The sequence below is a fragment of the Hippocampus comes genome, unplaced genomic scaffold (assembly GCF_001891065.2).
Source record: "Hippocampus comes isolate QL1 unplaced genomic scaffold, H_comes_QL1_v1.1 scaffold39, whole genome shotgun sequence".
NCBI classification, from domain to species: Eukaryota; Metazoa; Chordata; class Actinopteri; order Syngnathiformes; family Syngnathidae; genus Hippocampus; species Hippocampus comes.
Window position 1 is genome coordinate 3,571,524 of NW_017842054.1, and position 17,057 is coordinate 3,588,580.

The 17,057-nt window shown below is 45.1% G+C and overlaps 1 long non-coding RNA gene across 1 annotated transcript; it reads left to right on the forward strand.

Moving 5' to 3' along the window:
- The first annotated feature begins 201 nt into the window (after positions 1-201).
- LOC109510027 (uncharacterized) lies at positions 202-15,222 on the forward strand. The gene is made up of 4 exons (XR_002167043.1): positions 202-212; positions 6,834-6,837; positions 9,023-9,026; positions 15,164-15,222. It is a non-coding gene; the product is annotated as an uncharacterized LOC109510027 (long non-coding RNA).
- Positions 15,223-17,057: the final 1,835 nt, after the last annotated feature.

The following is a 17,057-nucleotide window of genomic DNA, read 5'->3' on the forward strand; positions in this document are numbered from 1 at the left end:
GCACACCCTTCCAAGAGTCGCTCTCTTGGCCCCACAGAAGCTACAGGAAAAGCCACTCTCCAGATCGATAGGCCTCGCTATCGATGGCAAATTATTCATGTGCGTTACAATGAGCCAATAGTGATGCCACGTAGATCCACCGGAGCACCTGCACAATCGAGTGAGATGAATACACGAGCGATACGGTATTATTTTTTTTTTTTTATTAATCGGTTTCGACAGGAGCGGCCCGGCGTTTGAGTGGTTAGCGCATCAACCTCACAGTGCAGAGGTTCAATTATTATTTTTTTTATTAATCGGTTTCGACAGGAGCAGCCGGTGGTCGAGTGGTTAGTGCATCGACCTCACACTGCAGAGGTTCAATTCCAGCTCTGGCCTTGCTGTTTGCGTGGGTTTTGTCCGGGTACTCCGGTTTCCTCCCGCATTCCAAAAACATGCGTGGCATGGCTAATTGAACACACTAAATTGTCCCTAGACGTGAGTGTGAGAGCGGATGCTTTTCTGCGTGCCCTGTGATTGTCTGGAGACCGGTTCAGGGTGTCCTCCGCCTAATGCCCGAAGAAGCAGATGCTTTTCTGTGTGCCCTTTGATTGTCTGGAGACCGGTTCAGGGTGTCCCCCGCCTAATGCCCGAAGACTGCTAGCATGGTTCCAGCACGCCCCGCGATCCTTGTGAGCCGTAAGGAATAAGGATTCCTTGTGTGAGTAAACTCAGAATCAAGCAAGCTTGGTGACGGAATGAATTAAACGTGTAAGTCAAGGTGCGTCTGTATTTGTAGAAGTAAACAACGGCGACGTGCCGCAGCTTCAAATCGAGCGTGAGGGACTCGTCGGCGTCCCCTCTCTGGCGTTCCTGTTTGCGTCACCCTGTCTCCTTGTTGAACCGCAGCTACTTCACGTCCAATCCGAATCGACAAGATTGCCGTATAATAAAGGACCCGCAGTCCTCGGCGAGCCGAATGTTGAGATTCGTATAACTCGGAGCGGGAGAAAAGAGCGGCGGGGAGCAGAGGCAGCCGGGAGGAGAGTTTTCTCCATGATTGCGGAGGGGGTTTAAGGTTACCGACTAATTTCGCGGTTGTTACCTGCCGAGAGGACGACATCCGGTCCCCACCACCCCCCATCGCCCGCCCCCTCTCACTGTTTTCCAACAGGGAACAGTACAAGCTGTTATACTGTAGTGATCATCAGCTCTTCCCTGACGAGTGATTACCAGTAATTACCCGTTTTTTTCCCCCCCTCTCGCTGCCTCACCCCTCTTTCTCCCACCAGCTATTAGCCTAACTGGCTGTTGTGAAGCAAAGAGGAGGTGTGCCGAGAACAAGGCAGGCTTTTATGGACTCCCCTACCAGCGCCACTCCATTTGGAAATTATCAGGTCCGCCTCTTTGCTTTTTGAAGTTGGCGTAAGCGCACCCTCCCTCTCTACGAGATGCACCGCGTACTTACGGGGTCACGGGGTTGATGAAGAGGTCCTAAAGATAGTCTTCTCGCCGACACTGTGTGCAAATAATACGTATCACTCCGCCAAAGTTGGGCATTCATTGACTTTAATGCGCAATTGCATTTGCACTGACGGGGCCACAATTGAAAGCCGCATTCACAGTAAACCTGTGGATTAGCCACTGGTTGTTTTATTACAACTCTGTTGGCTTGTCCACCATCAATCACCAATGGTGATGGTGAAAGTGTTCAAGATGTGCAGTTTTGCACCTTTTGAAATTGTCAACGCTTTCGTTATCGTTTCGAGTGTCAGTGGGTGATTTTCAGCATGTTCATTCGTATTGCTTGTATGTCACCAATCGGCGTATTTTCAGGACATCAAGCTCACATTGGTGACAGTTTTTGATGTGTGCATTCACGCTGCATTAGCAAATGCCAAATCCGAGAATTTCAGATTTTGATGCAGCTTTTGAAGATTTTTTTTTCTTCTATTTGCGCCGCCATGACGCAAATGCAAATTGTGCCACTTGAGATTAAAAATAAACGACAACAACAAAAAAAATCGGAGTCGTGACACTTGAACCACGCAGCGTCAATCCAGCCTGAGCAAAGTTTAAACAGTCGGCGAGCTGGAACGTCTTTAAAGTGATGCAGTTGGACATTTGTGTAATCCGCCAAGTGTTCGCTCAACGTGTCAGAAGCAAACAAAGTCGTCTAAAAACGCCTTCAACATGCAATTTGTTAATATTATTATTATTATTAACGACCATCGCCTCCGGTCATCTGCGGCATTTATTACAACGCGGCAGGGACGAATGGGACCGTGTGCGCGCACACACGCAGACGTGAGGCCATCGTTCAGTGTGCGCGACGGTGTGCGACATTGAGATTTTATTGATCGCGTCACTCGCCGATAATATGATGCACGTCACAGCTGACAACATTGCAAGAGGAGGCGCGATGTGGGCCTAATGAAAGTGTTTAGGGGCGAGATGGATGTTGTTTTCTACTACATTAACCTTGCAAATGGCTGGCGGCCACACACACGCGTACGCACACACACCAACTTGTCTGACATTAAGACAAAAATCCCTCCAACCATTAAAAATACTCACGCAGGGAAGGCGGAATTTGAAATATGAAAGGCAAAAATGGAATGAAAATCTTCTTAGCGTCACAACAGCGCTTGTGGCAAAACATGAGGTCATTTAAAAAGTGTCCGCCGCAGCCGCCTGCCGGTGCCAATGACAGATGAGGCCGGGAATATGTCAGGGACTGGTGGCAGGGGTGGTGGTGGAGTGGGGGGGCTTCTCTTGACGGAGTTAAACCCCTCCAAAATGAGTAATCCTACATAATAATATCCTCATGTGTCTTGATAAGAGCAAAGCCGGAACAAGCGGGCGGCCTATGAACGCGAGAATGGATATTGAAGGCCCCCCCACCCCTGCTCAAAATATGCCGGCCGAACCTCTAATTTGCCAGCTATATCTTCTTTAACGACGCCATTACCGACAGCTATCGCGACAGCAAGCCGTGCAAAAAAAAAAAGTGGTGAGCATGTCTGCCCTGCAGTCGAGGTGTCCCGGGTGCAAATCCAGGCTTGACAAAATAAACGGCAAAAGGCCATCCTTGAAGATGGATTGTTTGCATTTCCATCGTCATTTATGACGGGGGGGAGGAACGGGCGACGCGGTTGCTAAACATGCATGTGAGTTTGTAGAAGACGAAACTCTCCACAGGTGTGAATGTGAGCGTGAATGCTTGTTTGTCTGCATGTGCCTTGCGATTAACTGGCGACCAGTCCAGGGTGTACCCCGCCTTTTTTTTTCCGGCTAAAAGGAACCCAACCTGCTCAAAATTCACAGCTAACAAAATCCACAGAAAACAAGCCAGCATTTTTTTGTGTGTGCGTGTGTGTGTGGAACTTCAAACGTGAGTATAAAAATGGTCGTCCTTCGCATGATTCAGTACCAAAGAAATAGCTCACGAGTCCCGAAAAGGTGGTGACCCCTGGTAAACAGTCCAGGGTGTATACCGCTTCTCACCTCAGGATTGGCTCCAGCTCAGGAAATGCTATCCGTGTACATCAACTGTCTTGCTATTGTTTTAACTAAGAAGTAATTAAAGCTTTCGAGTCAATAGCGAGTGGCATGGGGGGGGGGGGGGGGGGGGGGAATAATCCCCCCCCCAGAAAAACAAGTGTTTTATCAAAGAGGCGACTTTTGTTTTGTAAGACTAGTTTTTTCTCTACAAAAATAAATATTCACAATTAGACAAAAAAAAAAACCTTGATTATTGTGAAATAACTTTCTTGAAAAAAATGCAACTTTATTCACAGAAAATTTCAACACATGATCTTATTTTTACAAAACCTGCTCAAATTAAGATGCATTCCTTCATTCTCAACAAAAAATGACTCCTCATAATATTACCCCCCAAAAAAGAATCTGATCAAATTCAAAATATAAAGAATATTGAATTTTAAAAAAATGCTCAAATTGTTAGGCTAAAGAGCTCCGTTTGTGAGGTGTTTACGGGTCCCCGGAGTCGTGGCTTTTGGTGAGAGGAGGCGCGATGGCGGCCATCCATCCCGAGTCAATGACCTGACAGAGCGCGCGCTCAATTATTGATAAGACAAAAGAGCTTTGTCGTTGTCTGCTATGACGCCGGCCGCATTAACTTAAGCGCGTTTTAATCCCGATGGCAACATGCTCCGTGTCTTCCGTCTTTGTGCGGATGTCACTCCCCTTTTCATGAAGCCTAATCAAAAGGCGGAGATAAATGTTGAGTGGAGAGGTCTCGGCCCCGCCACCCCAATGCCTGAAAGGGAACCACAAAAGGCGGCCGAGAAGTGAGCCCCAGCAGACTCAAAGAAAAAGACGCGGGGGGGGGGGGAAAGAGAAAAGAAAGGGAAAACGGTGGCTCTTCTTTGGGCCTTGACGCTAATGCGTCTGTAAGGGAGAAAGAGAACGAGAGAACGAGAGAGAGGAGAGGGAGGAATGGCAGGAAAGGATGGCGAGAGAAAAGGAACTGGTGCTCGAGAGGACAAAGAGCTCCAAGGTGTGCACTCGGCATCCGGTAATTGGCAAAAGAAGCTTCATTTCTTGCCGTGATTTCCTGTCTTTTTTACCGTGCCTGACAATCCCCGGCGCTTTTAATAGGCAGGCGAGGGAGAGGCTATTCTCCGCCGCCCCCGCCGACACCAACCTGTCTGGCTGCACCCGCCCCTTCCCGGCTCCTTGCCAAATGGGGGAAAGCATTAACCATGTTCCCTTCCGCCATTCTCTCCTTGAATACCTCAAAGCCCTTTAGCTTTAATCATTTCAGGATCAGACTCAGTCTAAATAAGCCAAGCCATTTTCTGCACTCAATTACTCCCTTAACAGCATCAAAAAGAGAAAGGATTCAGGTACAGAGAGGGTGAGAGGGAGAACATTGTGAAGCGTCTTCAGCCGCTCGCCGCCGCCGCCCCCCGCCCCTCGCCGCAGCCCACCAAATGCTTTGAATGCTTCCCAAAGGATTCTTTTTCTAATGAAAAACCAGTAATAAGAGATAGTTCCCACTATAACAAAATGTTTACGGCCTGCTCGCCGACGAGCTCTTCACTCTTGCCGCATAAATCGTTGAAGAGGGTGAATAAAGAAGACGCGGGGGGGGGGGGCGATTCCACCCAATCCTGCTTTCATCAGCCAAGAAAAATATATCAGAAGGTGCTTCACTGCAAAAGGTATTTTAATAATACATTACTTTTGTCATAACTACTCTTAACCTTTCCATGCATACAATGCGTTCGGGATGAATAAAGCGCCCGATGCTTGGCGCTGCCGTAATGAGACGACCAAGTCTTATTTACTGCCGCCTGCTTGGGATAAAGGGGATTTCACACTGTGCTCTTTGTGTCGTCCTGGACGCCCTCCCTTTTTAATCCATAAAGTACAGCGAGATTTAGAAAAATAAATAAGTAAAATTCAGAATTGTAGAGTTTGAGTTCGGGACTGTTAGCTTGACATTGCTGCAGCTCAGATGAAGTCGTGAGTGACAAATGTAATTACGTATGCGGTGGCATACATTCAGGTTGTTTCGAAAAATGGTGATATCATTTTTAGGTCGTTTTTACTGGCACAGAATCAATACAAAGTGCTTGCTAAAATTCCATTTTTTGGGGGGTTTTTTTGGTCGATTTAGATTGTCAGTCATCCCAGTCGTGGTGATCGGCAAAGGTTGAATCAAGGGAAGTGCACTTTCTTGGTTGCTGAAATGTTAAAAAAAATGACTCAAGTAATTACGCCCATAGGCGAGCTTAATGAGTGATTCAGGAGCCTGGAGCTAGTCACTTTGGCAGTTTCCAATGCATGCAGTGAGTCCATTTTAGCATCTCCTCCATGCTCCTTGTCAGTGTTTTCATTTTGTATTCATGCGTTTGACTGTTTCTCCTGCTCAACAAAAAAAACACTTTTTCTGCACGCCAGCTACAGAAGTGTAGCCGTGATGGCAAAGCGGAACAATGTGATGACAGAATCGAAAAAAGGAACTTTCTGTGACATCGGAAAGCAGCGCACTCGTCCCACTGCGCAGTGCGATGGCGGCTAACTCAACAATAACAATCCCGATCCCATGACGTAGCTCTGCATTCGTTTTAAAAGTGTCCAAACTGGCCATTAGTCCAAACATCAAATATCATGCGATGGGCCAGAATGAGGGCACCGCTTGAGGCTACTTCATAAAATATATGCAGGAAGTGCATCTAAACAGGCTTGCTCTTTTTTTTTTCTCCCCCCCGGCCCCTCCCTTCCCTAAATAGCACTCAATCCATAAGCATGAGCTTTGGGCTTGATAAAAAGCTGCCCTGTTTTTCCACGGTTGCCCAAATTGCCCGCGCTGTTCTAAACGGCCGCCAGTAGATACAAATCAAGTCTGAAATGTGTGAACACCAACAGAGGTCAATAAAGCACATCCACAGTAATATAATGTGATTGATTTCCCTCCGCGGCGCTGTCCGTCCGCGTTGGACCGCGCGCTGGTGATTACACAAAAACTGCTGATGGTTAATCATAATGGCTCAGGGCGAGCACTTTATTTGGGCGAGCTCGTCCCCCCCCTCTCTTAGCCGGCCGCTGATGGTCAGACGGGTCAACGTGACACGCATGATGAAAGGCGTAAGGGGCGAGATGGGAAGAGGGTTATCCTGGCACTCCGGTCGTTTCGCGATTCGTATCGGCGGAGGGACAATACGTGCCCGGTGCTGTCGGGTCCTCAACACAGACATAATACCTTTACCATGTCAGTAAACAAGCAGATACAGTGGACACTTCTCCAGTATGTGTGGGCGAGCAGGTGCTCTGTTTGGGGAGACACTTGTGTCTCGGTGTGGTCCAACAGAATCGGACCTCAGACATGTCCTTCCTGACAAATTTTGCATTTGCAATAAACCGGCCACTTCAATAAAAACGCCATTTCACTTGAGTTATCAATCACCACATTGTTGAAGTTGGTATTACAACTTGCTATCATACACCGCTGAGCACCAATATCAAAACATCGCCGCCCCCAAATGCATGTTCAACTGCTCGTTTCATTTGGAAAAAAAAAGTGCTTATTTATGACGCAGTCATTGATTAAAATGACATCAATTTAGTACTTCACAAAAGCAACTGACTATTAGTCGTGTTCCCATCCGATATTGATATTGGATATCGGTTCGATATCAGCCCCCCCCACAAAAATAGTTTGGATTTATATCGGTCTACATCCGAAAATCTGCAGTATTAGCACTCATATAGTAGTACCATTCTAGAATCCGCTGCCGCTCTTCTACCCAGCAATGTGAATGTAAAAAAAAACTGATTCCGAATGTATTTTTAAATTAATGTTATTCAAGTGCCGTAACCCAAATGTTTGCAATAAATGGGTCATATTCTCTCTTACTGTTGTTGATTATTCTCCTTGTTTGAATAGTATCACTTGATCAAGTCTCTTCTAACTTTTCAGGATATCAATAAAAACGCCATTTCACTTGAGTTATCAATCACCACATTGTTGAAGTTGGTATTACAACTTGCTATCATACACCGCTGAGCACCAATATCAAAACATCGCCGCCCCCAAATGCATGTTCGACTGCTCGTTTCATTTGGAAAAAAAAGTGCTTATTTATGATGCAGTCATTGATTAAAATGACAACATCAATTCAGTACTTCACAAAAGCAACTGACTATTAGTCGTGTTCCCATCCGATATTGATATTGGATATCGGTTCGATATCAGCCCCCCAAAAAAATAGTTTGGATTTATATCGGTCTACATCCGAAAATCTGCAGTATTAGCACTCATATAGTAGTACCATTCTAGAATCCGCTGCCGCTCTTCTACCCAGCAATGTGAATGTAAAAAAAAACTGATTCCGAATGTATTTTTAAATTAATGTTATTCAAGTGCCGTAACCCAAATGTTTGCAATAAATGGGTCATATTCTCTCTTACTGTTGTTGATTATTCTCCTTGTTTGAATAGTATCACTTGATCAAGTCTCTTCTAACTTTTCATATTCAAAAATAAATTAAAGCAGGTATCATTTCTGTTGATATCGTATCGCATCGATATCGAACAGTACTCTGGGCCACGGTATCTGTAGTGTAAGGGAAAAAATTGTCTGAACTGTGGTGACATCGTCTTCCCAAATGACTAAAAATAAATAAATAAATACAAACATAAATCAAGACTGCTCGTTTCATTTGGAAAAAAAAGTGCTTATTTATGATGCAGTCATTGATTAAAATGACAACATCAATTCAGTACTTCACAAAAGCAACTGACTATTAGTCGTGTTCCCATCCGATATTGATATTGGATATCGGTTCGATATCAGCCCCCCAAAAAAATAGTTTGGATTTATATCGGTCTACATCTAAAAATCTGCAGTATTAGCACTCATATAGAAGTAGTACCATTCCAGAATCTGCTGCCGCTCTTCTACCCAGCAATGTGAATGTAAATAAACTGATTCCGAATGTATTTTTAAATTAATGTTATTCAAGTGCCGTAACCCAAATGTTTGCAATAAATGGGTCATATTCTCTCTTACTGTTATTGATTATTCTCCTTGTTTGAGTAGTATCACTTGATCAAGTCTCTTCTAACTTTTCCTATTCAAAAATAAATAAAAGCAGGTATCATTTCTGTTGATATCGTATCGGATCGATATCGAACAGTACTCTGGGCCGCGGTATTGGTAGTGTAAGGGAAAAAATTGTCTGAACTGTGGTAACATCGTCTTCCCAAATTACTAAAAATAAATAAATAAATACAAACATAAATCAATAACCATCCACTTTCAGTCTTGAGCCGCTGCATATTCAAAGTATGATATCATCAAACTGTTTTCGTGGTCATCAAACGCTTACAAGTATTATTTTCCAATTTAAAAAAAAAAAAAAAGCACATTCTCAACAACAAGATGCATGAAGCCAGGCTGTATAGCTCCAAAGTGGACAAAAGGAAGGCATGCCTTCTTTGAAGCTTCGAAAAGACTAATCATGAAAAAAACAAAACAAAACAAAACAAAAAAAACGAAAGGAAAGAAAAGGTCTGTGTCTGCCAAGCACCTTTTTAACAACCGAGACCAAGTGATAGCTGGGGTCTTTTCTAAAGATGATCATTTGCAGCGCGGAAACAAAGCCGGCAGCTATCCGGGGTGTTAATTAAACCTACAAGCCTTTTATTAATACATTTAAACACCCACTTTATGCGGCCTGCGTTTTAGCACATATTTTGCACCATTCCCTTGTTATGCTTTTGAAAGAAGGAAGGAAAAAAAAAAAAAAACAAAGCCAAGTGAGTGTTTGCTGAAAAGAAGGCGAGCGTTGACTTTTAATGGGCAAACCTCGCTAATGGAACGACACTAATTAGCGCAAGGGCTGACGAGGCCGCACAAAGGGAGCGGATCAATATGGCGTGCAAGTGGGTTGCCGCCCGCTCAAAAGACGACGGGTGCTGACATTTGCTCGGAACGCGGCGTATTGCAGGGGTGCAAAGGTGTTTCAGTGGGGTGGAGGGGCCGACCCGATTCAAGATTTCAAAAATAAACGGCAACTGTTGAGTCAGAAAGAACCTTGAAGGTCGGTTTTGGATTTCTTTTGTTCGGAAAGATTTCCCTTACCTTGCTGACAGTTTGGTCTGCCACTCCAGCATTCGTCAGATGAGGAAACCTTCAAAATAAAGTTCCCCAACCCAACCCGGTAAACCCGAAAGATAAACAGAACGTCACAATATGAAATCCCGTGACACTAAACGAACCATCAAGACTTCTTAATTAGATCTATTCTTTCAAAATCGGCCCAAAAAAATCTAATTAAAAAATTGAAAATCAGCCCCATTTTGCCAGTTTTTAAATTATTCATCACGCTGTTAAAATAGTAGCCAAAGTCGTATTTGGACAAAAATTAGGCTGTGTGCCACCTCTGCTAAAATCAGCAACATCCTTAGTTAAATAGATGCTCTCTTGAAATGCAATTAGCAATACATATAACGTCATCAGTATTTGGTTCAGTTTTTGTTTTTTGTGTTTTCAACAAAAAATGTATATCTTCGGCCATTATTTGAGAAGGTGACAAATTTTTCACATATCAACATAAGATAAAGAAAATAAGTTATTTTATTAATTATGGATATATTTTTTTATTCATTTGACGATGAATTGGTTCTCGGATTTTTATTCTGCCAAATATTGGATTCGGCCACGGACTCCAAAAAATCCAGAAGGGACATGCCCTGTTCTCCATTGCGGAGCATTTTTTTTTTTTTTTTTTTTTTACCCCCCCGCGATAAGCCGGGATCTGCTCTTCTTGTAGTTGTCGCACTAGTTTAAGTAGAGTAACTCTTGTGTCCCTTAAAACCAGTGCCCCCGCCTCCCCGCAACTGGATGTAGGCCCTACATTTTAAGATCACCGATAAGAGCACAGACACTTGTTGTTCAAGTCTATTAGATTGCAATCTGAGTTTGCGTTTGCAAAGTGGGATTCTTGCTAGGTGTGTTCAGGTAACTCCTGTCCAAATAGACAAGTGGACATTGAAACTCAAACATCTGAACAGGTAACAAGACCCTCTGCGGCATTTTTTTTTTTCCAAGGGGGAAATTTGGAAACAGCGCGGCACACTTTTTTTTTTTTTTTGGAGGGGTGGACAGTGGGGGACATATCCTGCTCCTCCTCCACCTTCCTTCCTCCTCCCCAGAGAGAGAGCCATTGATCTGCCGTCCAGCGAACACTGTGTCTCCAGTGTCCGGATAATTCCCGGCGGGGTTGGTTTTCCCTCGTTACCTTGTATTTGGCGGAGCTCTGTTCCTGCTGCCTTCGACTAACTCTCCCCGCCTTGACTTCCCCAGTGGCATCAGGCACCGGCCGATGAACAACGAGTTCTTTGTCCCCTCGCTGGAAGCCGGAAGTACCGGCGAGGACGGTGGAGGTGAAGCCGAAAGTCACATTGTCCATCTCCCCGGCAGATAAAATATGCGTACCTGCCGAAATGAAGACAAAAAAAAAAAATCGAAGTGTGAGATCGCAGCGGGCTACACAAAAACAAAGTGTGAAAAATATTCATTCATTCATTTTCCGAACCGCTTGATCCTCACTAGGGTCGCGGTGGGTGCTGGAGCCTATCCTAGCCATCTTCGGGCAGTAGGCGGAGGACACCCTGAACCGATTGCCAGCCAATCGCAGGGCACAGAGAGACGAACAACCATGTGCTCATACTCACACCTCGGGACAATTTTGAGTGTTCAATCAGCCTGCCATGCATGTTTTTGGAATGTGGGAGGAAACCGGAAAACCCGGAGAAAACGCACGCAGGCCCGGGGAGAACATGCAAAGTCCACACAGGGAGGCCGGAATCGAACCCTGTACCTCTGCACTGTGAGGTCGACGCGCTAACCACTGGCACACCGGGCTGACCAGACGCAAACTTAACACAGGATGGTCGGCATTTGAACCCACAACCTCAAAACGGCGAGGCGGATGAGGTAACCACCAGACTTCCGTGCCGCTCATACTTTGCCCTAATCATTCAAATTTTCCTTATTGTGGTATTTGTCCAGTTTCTTATTTTAGCATGCTACGGCGACGCAGATCCAAATCCCCTCTTCCGTACATACAAGCACAAACGTGGCGACGGTCCTTCAAGAAAGCTCCGTCCAATAGAAATTTCAGCCGTCTCGCTCCTCTCCTTTTCGGCCCGGCCGGCATCATGTCACGAGAGCCTGGACAAAAGTTCCCGGCGCGCGCGAGCAATTCTTATTTTCCTTTCATTGTCCTTAGCGGACGACACAAACAAGCAAACAAGGGCGGCGAGAGCATCGTTTCATTTCCATATAGATGAAAAGTGCGCGATGAAATAAACAAGTGTCCATTTGTACACGAGGCACAATGCTTTTCACGAAGAACGGGCGGGCGTTGTTGGACGCGCTCCCGCGGATTACCCGAACAAAACCTTGGATAGCGCAATTGTAATTCTAAAAGGCCGCTAATAGATTTTGCACAGTCCGCAGCACTTGAGACATAAAAGAGGTTAAGGCAAGGTGGCAGCGCAGATGATAGCGAGCCTCTTCAGTCTTATTCACACCAGATGTCATTTCTCCTCACATGCGCGCGTCTTCTTGGGCCTGGCGCTCGGAGTCCACATAAAGCCGAAACCGTGGAATTGGATGGATTTACTGGGAGAGTCCGGCATCAACATTCCATTGAATAGTTTGTATTTTTCACTTCCTGGAACATCTGATGACAATGTATTTGAACAAGCTCTCAAGTTGAAAGCGATGCGGACAAAGTTGGGCGTTCGGACAAGGAGGCGGAGTCATACCTACAGGCTTTGAAAGAAGAAATTTGGGTGTTAACAAAAACACAAATGTCTACTATTTGTTTCTGCTATTTGTCCATCCCTCGATAGTACAAAATTCCTCCATTTGACTTTTCATTTGAAATGTACCATTGACCAAGTATTCATAAAACGCGTATAATCTCAGGTCGTAAATTGGGACCCTCGTAAAACCTTCACTTCTCTGGCACAACTACTTCGTCAGACAGATTGGAGTGACACGCTGAAAGGCCTCTTAAAAGTGAACTATGTGCAGCACCATCCATAGTTCTTAAAGAGACGATGATCAAGGTTTGGATTCTTTTGATGTGAACAAGCCTAGTTCTTTTGCAAAACCTCTCAAGACCAGTTTTTGCGTTTCCGTACGCATACACGAGCTTCTCTCATCCTGTGATAAAAACATTAAAAAAAAGAAAAGAAAAAAAAAGCGTGTGTGTGTGTGTGTGTGTGTGTGTGTGTGTGTGTGTGGTATATACACACACTGCAAAACAATATTTCACTCCCAGGTTCCAGGTCCCATTTGAAGAGATCACATCAGGACATGAAAGCATTCTCTCCTTTTTTTTTTTAGCTTCTTCCCCGTGGATCCAACCCACTCGTGTGCGCCTCAAGCATTGATCCTGTGATGGTGGTAAATGAGTTAGAGACAATCCAAGTCTTGGCCAAATGGAGGAGTGAGCTGTTAATGCTGTTCGAGTGCTTGTAACAAAGCAGTGAAGAGGCATAAAATGCTGAAGGACAAAAAAAAAAAAACATACATGTATACACGCACACACACACACACACACACACAGTGTCTTCGACATGACTGGAGATAAGCGCACACATTAGCAAGATGTTCACAACAGACGAAAGGCGACGTCCATTACTGGCGAGAGCGCCGCGTACTTGTTGTGTTGAACTATTGACATGACCACGTCTAAATTAAAGCCTCATGTTAATGGCGCAGCCAAACGAGTATTCCTCCTCTCCCGCGAGCTTCCTTATGGTTGTCAACGCCGGCCAATGGGCCTGCCCGACACAAAGCGTCGCCGAAAGCTGTCATGTCCCGTATTCGACAGCAGGTGGCAGGCACTCACTCTGCCACCTGCACACCTGTTGTGCATTTGTTTGTGATTACACCTGCTACATGTAGGCGCTCCGGCTGTCAACTCATTGCCGGAGTATTGCTTGCCGTGCCACTGCTATTGCCCATGCTCGTATTTCGTATCTCGCACTCTATTGCTATTCGCGACCATTTCGCCATCCCAGTGGGATCCTCTTTAACGCGTAGTTATTCGAAGTAAATTGTCTTATCTTTTCCTTGCCGTTTTTTGCAAGCGCTTTCTTTTCCTCACGTTACATTAATTCCTGGTTCTCGTTTTGACCAGCGTTTTGTGTTTTCCTTTTGACGGTGTTTTTTCGTTTGTAATAAATATTATTTGATAGACAAGACCTTGTTCAGTGCCTGCTATTTCGGGGATCCACCTATTCTTGTTCGCTCCGTTGCGTACGAAGCAGCTCTCTCCTTCTGCCTAGTACGCAACGTGACAAAAGCAAGCGGCTCGGGAGCAAACGAGCCCAGCGGTCTAATTGGGAATTAACAAATACTTTCAAGCCCACGTTCCAAAACAAGAGGCAATTAATCAGCGTCATTCCTGGTGGCGGAAGTTAGCGTGAATATAAATGAGGAAGAGCCGAGGCCGGCTAAATTGTTTGTGAGTACAATTTATTCGCCTTGCTTTGTGTTAGTTGGAGAAATGTGGATGGAAAAAAAATGGAATGAGATCCAACAAGGGTGAAAGGTAGACGAGTTCTCTTGCAGTATTGAGATTCTGCTTTTTAAATCTCTTCTCCAGTCACTCCGGAGATCTCCCACATAACAAAACCACGCAAGTGAGCTTCGCTGAAGGCTCTGTAGTGTCCACAGTTTTACCGGGTGGATGAAAAATATACTCGCCCTGCCTCGTATTTTCGGGGCAAAATGTATCCGTTTAGGGCCAGTCTGGAAAGTCCATGTTTCCATGCTGTTGTTGTTTTTTTTTTTTTTTTCATTTGCATCCATCTGCTTATTGTGACTTGACTGCTGAATGAAAGTCGCTGAGACTCAATGTCCCCAAATGTCGCGTTCTTCCCCGGATGCTTCATACCTATATCAAAACGCGCTGTGTTGTTTCCAAAGAAAGGAAGCACACGTGTATTGTCCTGCAAATAAAACGCAACACATTGTGAAGTACTGTGGTGGTGCATCCAAAAGGGGCTTAAAAAAAAAAGAAAATAATCTCGAAGCGGTTTTACAATGCCAGGACATTGAGAAAGTTTGAAATCGTACGTCACTAAGAAGGAGTCTTCAATGAGTGTGAGATTTGAGATTTTGAGAAGAGCCAAGAGTGGAGGGGCAGCTTCAGAGTTTTGGGTCATCTGTGCTCCTGACCCTGACTGAGACCTTGTGACCTCAGTCTGGGTCTCCACAGACACTTGTGGCCTTAACCTTTAGCCCCGGACAAGCTGTTGCGTCCGAAAGCATCTATGAGGAAGGTCTGCTCGTTTCCTGGGCCTGATCAATTCCCAGAAGTGACCTTTTACAACAAAAAGAGCATCTGCAAAAACAGGTAGGCTGTCACGTTAGGGTGGACGTCTACTAGCGCGACAACTTGCTTCCTGGACTTGAGGATGACAACAGGTTCTCCGCTTGTCGTACTATCACCACATTTCTTTTTCAAAAAAAATAATACACTGCTATCCGTTCGACAGTCAGTCTTCACTTTAGATTTTTCTCGGGATTCTGAAGGCCCTGGGCAGATTAGACTGACATGGCAACACAGAGGCTGCAATCCGATTGGATCCCCTAGAAAAAATCGGAATTTCATATGTACTGGAGGCACTGCGGGCGGCCGGTACTCCAGTGATTATCGTGTCGACCTCACAGTGCAGAGGTACCGGGTTCGATCCCGGCTTCGGCCTTCCTGTGTGGAGTTTGCATGTTTTCCCCGTGCCTGCGTGGGTTTTCTCCGGGTACTCCGGTGTCCTCCCACATTCCAAAAACATGCATGGCAGGCTGATTGAACACTAGAAATAGTCCCTAATTGTGAGTGTGAGCGCGGACGGTTGTTCGTCTCTGTGTGCCCTGCGATTGGCTGGCGACCAGTTCAGGGTGTTCCCCGCCTATTGCCTGAAGACAGCTGGGATAGGCTCCAGCACGCCCCGCGACTCTTGGCAAGATAAAGCGGATCGGAAAATGGATGGATGGATGGAAGGATGGAAGGAGTGCAGCCAACAGAAATGTAACAAGCATAAGCCATTTTCAATTTGAGATTCCACATTGGCATAAGAAAACGACAACCCGTGTAATATTTTACATTTATGGAAGAGAAAGTTTTTGTCATAGAACTATTTATTGTCATTTTGACTGTGCTGACGGATTAGTGGAGGATTGTTAGCGACGCCGATGTTCCCAAAATTCTCCGTTTTATCTGAAAAAAAAAATGCATTCAGGTAATACAGGAGAAAAAGATTTAAATCTAAAAAAAGAATAATAATCTTGGGTTTTCAGTCACTTGTTGTGGTCTCAAAGTACCCCAAGAGAAAAAGCTGGAACAAAAACATCAGTTAAGGTGCGTCAGTGCCGTGCAAGGGGTCAGAAGCACTCACTGTTGTGGAGAGGCACCGAAGTCACCTGAATTTGAGCCGCTACACTGTGAACCGCTAATTAAAATGACAACGACCACAGGACTGCATTAAAAAAAAAAAAACAACTCTCCTCAAGCCATTTAACGCGACTTCTTCCCTGAACACCTCGCCGCTAATGTAACTGAGCGACCTCTGTGTTAATGATTGCCCGCTAATGTTCCAGCCTGTTTCGGTTTTAATTGTTTGGGTGATTTTGTTCTCAAAATACATCCTGCGCGTGACATATCTTTGCTGAAACTTCCATCAAAAAAGGGCTCTTTTTTTGGGGGTCGGGGGCGGGGGGGTGACTTCACCTGCCTTTCCTCCCTGCGCCATGTTTGTCTGCATTGACAAAAGCTTCATTAGAGCGTCCCTGCCATCACTGTAATTGGGCCCCATTTATTTCAAAGCTACATTTAATGGTCATTTCTTTGTCGGTGGCGTGTGGCGAAGCGAAGTAGATCACAATGCCTCTTTTCTTGGAGCCTCTATTTTCCTTATCCCCCCCCTCACCCCCGGACGCTCAATTATTAAATTATATTTCTTTCATCCGCCGTGTTTAATAAATTGCACGGAGCTCTTTAGTTAATGGCGGTGGTGGGTGTCCTCGCCGCTTGTGTGTGTGTGTGTGTGTGCTTTCTTGGAGCCTCTATTTTCCTTATCCCCCCCCTCACCCCCGGACGCTCAATTATTAAATTATATTTCTTTCATCCGCCGTGTTTAATAAATTGCACGGAGCTCTTTAGTTAATGGCGGTGGTGGGTGTCCTCGCCGCTTGTGTGTGTGTGTGTGTGTGTGTGCGTGTGTGGTGTGCGCCATTGAAATCGTGGACTGCACAGCACTGTGCCAAAGTTTGAGCTTTTGTTGGCATGATTACCTTTTTTACAGCAGATTTTGACAGACGAGGAACTTTACTTTGTGTCGTGATCCCCATTCATTGTAGCGATATTCTAATTCCGGCCTGCAAAAAAAGGCCTGTTTTTTTTTTTTATTGGGACGTGTTTATGTGAAAAATAGCACTGTACTGTCTAAAACAACTTCGGAAAGAAATCAACTGGTTTGATAAAGTGTAATTAAAAGTACATACTGGAGTAAAATACGATGAA